Source organism: Sinocyclocheilus anshuiensis, unplaced genomic scaffold, assembly GCF_001515605.1.
Source record: "Sinocyclocheilus anshuiensis isolate Anshui unplaced genomic scaffold, SAMN03320099.WGS_v1.1 scaffold431, whole genome shotgun sequence".
Taxonomy (NCBI): Eukaryota; Metazoa; Chordata; class Actinopteri; order Cypriniformes; family Cyprinidae; genus Sinocyclocheilus; species Sinocyclocheilus anshuiensis.
Window position 1 is genome coordinate 1,280,484 of NW_015551065.1, and position 5,777 is coordinate 1,286,260.

At 37.6% G+C, this 5,777-nt stretch overlaps 1 long non-coding RNA gene across 1 annotated transcript; it reads right to left on the bottom strand.

Annotated features, from left to right (window-relative positions):
• Positions 1 to 527: 527 nt before the first annotated feature.
• LOC107662102 (uncharacterized) lies at positions 528 to 966 on the bottom strand. Its single transcript, XR_001631175.1, has 3 exons — positions 841 to 966; positions 689 to 765; positions 528 to 609 (listed from the first exon to the last, which is right to left on the bottom strand). It is a non-coding gene; the product is annotated as an uncharacterized LOC107662102 (long non-coding RNA).
• Positions 967 to 5,777: the final 4,811 nt, after the last annotated feature.

A 5,777-nucleotide genomic window follows, 5' to 3' on the forward strand; every position in this document is an offset into this window, starting at 1 on the left:
GGGGCATTTTCTTTCACGTGGAACATAAACATAACGTTCAGATGCAGATGTATTAACAAATGGACGGCCATCAACATCATGCCTGGGGCTAGCAGCTTGTGCCTCATCACCACCAACATTAACAGGCCTCCTAAAGAGTTCTTCTCTTAGGTGCTGGTTATCCCCCTGCAATTGTCGTACCAATTCGGCCAAAACTTTGAGTTGTTCCTCCATAATACAATAATCACACACAGCAAAGCAAAAAAGAAAAAAGGAAAAAAAAAAAACAAAAGTTATAATACCATGAACACCCAATAAACTAAATATAACGCAAACACCACAACTAATAAATAAATCTCAAATTTTAGTGGGAAAGTAACAGCGGCCGCTAAGTCCGACAGAGGATTTAAAACCTGTAATTAATGCCAATTGACATTTTTATTGCACATAAAACCCCCATATTTCACCTTAAAACAAACAAAATACTCACGTACCTTCCAACATTGCGCTATGACTCACTTTGATGACTGGACGTAACAGACTCACTAAAGGCAGAAGTGGGTTGCAATGCAGTATATTCTGTACAAATGGACACTCGCAACTCAGCCGAGTATGAACACAAGAGCGAACCTAAAATAACACACCCTAAATTTATGGCACCGCATTTCATATCAATTTCACTTATCAATGAACTTGGCCATGCACTCACATTAGGTAGCTGAAACCCCGCGGAGTTGCACGCACACCGCGTTTTCGGATCAACAGGTCATCAGCACGGAAATAATCCTAAAACACATTAGCGGGCATATTATACTAACATCATTCAATTCAACTCCTATGCATAAAAGCATATTTACTCACGCTAAATTGTCGAGAGCAGCAATCACACACACGAGCAGTTCTTCCAACGCGCCAATACAGGAGAGCAAACCACACACACACTCGTTCATCGAGCGGAGAACGAGAACAAACGCCATTTCATTGAAGCCCGCGAGACTTTAAACATCACCTGTCCTATCGCGTCACCTACCCCTTAAAGGCATAGCAAGCTCATTCCGATTACACATGTAAACAGAGTTTTTTGATTACCTTAATCCAGCTAAAGTCATATTCGAAGTAAACAGAAATCGAATTAAGACATGTGGAGTATTCCTACTTTAGTCGCATTACTGAAGTGCAGTATAGACATGTAAACAACTTAATCACATTATTACCGTCGTGTTGGACTTTTCGCCGCATTTTGCGCATTTTGCCGTTTGACGGCAAATAAAGAGCTTCAACACTGCCATCGTCTGTATGCACGTACAAATAATTAACTGCACTTGAAGCTTTCATAAAATTAAAAATGAAACACCCAAAACTGTACATGGCATCATCACAAAGACGAACTATATGTTTATACGTGACAAATTTAATAAGGTAACAAGTAAAAGGTATAAAAAAACAATTTAAGGGCCAGATATCATGAAAAAGTTAATTTCTCTCAATAGTTTGGTCTATCTTGAAAATAAATGTCATTTGGTTTGATACTATATTATCTTATTCGGTAACACTGAATGCACCGTGAAAATGCACAGTGTTGCATTTTTCATTGTGACTTAAGTGTCCAAAATACATGTTCACACAACCGTATGCCTCATGTGAGGTGATCAGTCTCCCAATGCTAATGGAATTGATTAATAATAAACAGATTCATAAAGTATTGCATCTGCATTAGCTTGCAATTTTGTGTTAAATAAAAATGGTATAAAATGATTCCATTCCATCAGTATTCATTTACTGGTAAGTAATTAGCTTACGTAAATTAAGGCTACATATTTGATTAGCAATAAATGAAATTATCATTATTGGGTGATTTTGATGTACTTGAATGACACTTCAAACCTCAGGAAAAACAGTGAGAATATTTTTTTTTAAAACACCGAGAACAATTCATGGATGCACAGAAAGAAGATTATTTACATATTTATGTGTTTTCTTACCATCTGGTGTTTAGTTGTGATGTCTGGTTGGGACTCCTAAGCATAAAATGCACATTTAACAATTTAACACCAGTCTCTCAGTTAGCTATAATGAACTGCAACAAGGGCTGGTGGCTGAGCAGCATATGAAAGATGCTTTTCAGAGCTTTTCAGCATCCATCCCTTATAAAAGCAGGGGAACCTGCAGCAGTCTGTGTCATAGCCCTAGGGGTAGATCTAGGAGGGGGACCCACAGACAGTCACAGCGCCCCTTCCAGCTAAGGCAAATCCCAGTGGGACTCTAAATCCTGTTTCACTGTTAGCTCACGACAGATCCCTCCATACAGACAAGTGGGGGCAACAGGACCAGCATGCACTTCAACCTGTCTCTAACCAATACAGTCTCCAACCATGAATAATTCACACCATACGGAAGCCATTGACCCCCAAACCCAATGAACTTAATGCTCACTTAATTTTATTTTATTACTCACAATTGAAAGGAGAGAAAACAAATGGTGTGAAAAAGGAGCCCAGTGGATCTGGCAGCTGCAGGCCTGCAGAACAAAACAACAACCCAGAATAGCCCCAGGCATGACTTGAGTAGCTAAATGGGTTTTTATTATTGATATTTTAAACTTTTGTCAAGAATGAGGTATAAATTCATAAGCATAGAGATTATCAATGATCCGTTTTTTTTTTATTCATACTGTTCTGACCATGAACAAGTTAACATTACAGCTTTAACTGCAATGAAAAAAATGGTGTATAAATAAATTTCACTCAGAAATTGCTAGTAAACTACAAAGAAATAGCAACATATTAAATTAAATGTGAAATTTTGAAGTAGAAAAACAGAAACAGTAAAAATGCAGTCCAATTATGTTTATTTACACCTTTGATTTTCTATTATTATCATTTATTTTTATTTACTTTTTCTACATTGTATCCACTTGTTTTACTTTCATTTCATTTCAAGTTAATTAACTTTCTAAAAATCTTTTTTTAAATGTTGTGCTTATATATATATAAAATGTGATTATATGCATTATAGAACTATAGAATACATTATAGAATTTGTGTTAGTGTTGGTACATTTTTGTGCTCTTGTGCAGATAGTAGTAGATTATAAATAGCCTATTATAGAACTAAAGTAATACAACAATCTACATTATATTTAATAACCATCTCTTTCATCACAAATATTTAGTTTACTTTTATAATAAATTAGCTGACAAACTCATTTATCCAATTCCATGTCATAACTGTACACAATAATTCCTCGCTTTATTTAATTAAATACGCAGATTAGCCAAACGCACTCCTTGGTGCGCGTCCTAAATGCAATATTTTAACAGGCAACAGTTCGCTTGCGCTTAAAAAAGAACACCTCTTGAGGGCAGTGTCCATCTCCTCCGCGGAGGTCAAAGTTATTTGTCGGTCTCCAGTCGAGAGTACAAATGAGGATGAGCTTCCTTGAGCAGAAGCGCTCACTGGCTGATAAAGAGATAGCAGGTGCTTCGCCATGGGAACTACCGTGACTTATTGTCGATTTTCACTATACAAAGTAATAAACAATTTAATGTTATATTCAGTCATTTTCAATAATTATAAAACGCCATATGCAGCATGCCCGTATCAAAACCACGAATGAGATCTTTTAATATCTAAACTGTTTCTGCAATGACATTAAACGGAGAACAGAAGAGGTTTCAGATCTCAACCATGTCTCAAATTGTGCTTAGCCTGTACCATATGCGCTCTTAAAACGAACTCAAAACATTTCTCATCGAATTCTTTAGAATGAGACCAGGTCTCATTTATTTCTATTTGTACCTCCTAATGAATTTAGGAGAACTATCTCCCGTGCTATGACATGAGCAACCTCTGTGCAATAAAACGATCTTCTTGTGGGGGTGTTATAGCCTAACAAATCCCCAAAGAGTCTCTAATGGCTGTAATTGATGTTATCAAAATAAAGCAAAATGTCTTGATATTAAGTCCGCTTTACATTATAATAACATCATCAAGCCATTTGGTAATTATTGACTAGGAAAAAACAAGGTCTGATGGGGCACGGGTGGTGGGTATGCTCTCCAATTAGTTAATTGTGAGCGCCTGGCATGCGGTGTCGAGGAAAATGAAAGGCTTAATCCCCCTATCTCACCATTCCTCTTTCACTCCCTATCGGATAACAGGCTCTTGTCCGTGTGACTCTGTACCTGCCGCTTGTTTAAGGGTTTAATTGCTCCTAATTTGTCCGGCAAAGACCTGCTATTACGGTGCTGCAAAGTTGCAACCAAATTATACCCCTTATGTGAGTCGAGTGGTGATTCCAGTGGAGTGAGGTTTGGTGGGAGGGAGGGATGGACGAGGGTCCCTCGTCATTTTCCAGAAAATAAAACAAATGGCTGGGCCTATACAGTCCATTACCAGGCTTGAGGCTTGGTTCTGAACGCAAGAGCTTTCTATATTAAGCGAGCCGGCTCGGTTCCGGGGATATACAGAAAGAGGGCAAGAATAATTGTTGCATTTGTCAAGAACCATCAGTGTTAGACGTATGTACAGGCCATACGTATACTCACTGAGTAGCTAAACTGCACAGTTGCACGATCTGGTGTTGTGGTTGCCTCCATCATCCATCCATATAGCCATCCATCCATCCGTGGCGCACATTTAGCGCTTGTCAAAGCTTTCACTGAAAGCGTGGTTTGTAAATCTGTCATTCAGATTTTTTTTAGTAGGCTAGACTATTCTAGTGTTAAAAGGTAAACTACGACTGTCCGTGAAAGAATTAAAATGACGTTAAAAACGCCGATTATAGGCTAACTAACATTTCAGATAATGTTTCCATTTATCATAAACGGCAGGTAAACGCAACATTTTTGTTGTCATGAGAATGATGTATATGAATGTATGTATAGCTGCTGAAATTCAGTTTATTTTAGTGACGTTTGTTTCTGTTTTAATTGTCTGTTATGTTACATTCAGTGTCTATGTAATGTGTTAATAGTTATAGTGATGTTTTTCGAACTTTAAAATATATTCCAAATAGAACGTTAAACGCACGTTTCGCTGTTTACTCACACATTTGTATCTCCTTTTCCTTTGAACATCTTGTTTAGCAAACCTAAAGTGAAAGAAACTGTTTTCCTATTACTTAATTCAATCAGGGCGCGGCGGGCAGGGGCTTTCACTCGCTGTGCATTCGGGCCCTCACTGACAGAGTCGGCTTTGTGCCACTTTGTCCGCCGCTGTCACACACTTTAATTCGAGCCTTTCTCTCTCGCATTGAAAACTCTCCACAATGACATTCAATAAGAGCTGGGAGAGTGAAAACCTGGTTATTTTTATATATTCCTTCCCGGACTCTGCGGGGGCCCGCGCGCAGGAATTAATCACTGTTTTTTAACCTCATCGCTTTGAGGTTGTGACGCGACGCGTCTTTTTTTTTTTTATTTTTTTTTAGAGAGAGAGGGAGGAAATGATACTCTTTTTTTTTTTTTTTTTTTTTAGCTAGTGGAAATGATACATTTCCCTCAGAATGGATATACACCCTTAGAACTCATATTTAAAAGAAATCTTATTGTAACAATATGGTTAAATACTAATTGTAAAATAATAATAATAGGCTAATAATAATAATAATAATTATAATAAATAATATACTTTCTGCTGTGCGCATCCAAAACAGAGATTTGCATGTAGGCTATTGTAATTTGATTTAGGCTATAACTGTAATGATGCAATAAGTATTGTAATGTAATGTTGTCCTGCATATAGGTATAGGTAAAACAATGAAAACGGACGTAGACTTAAAGGGGGGGGGGGGGGGGG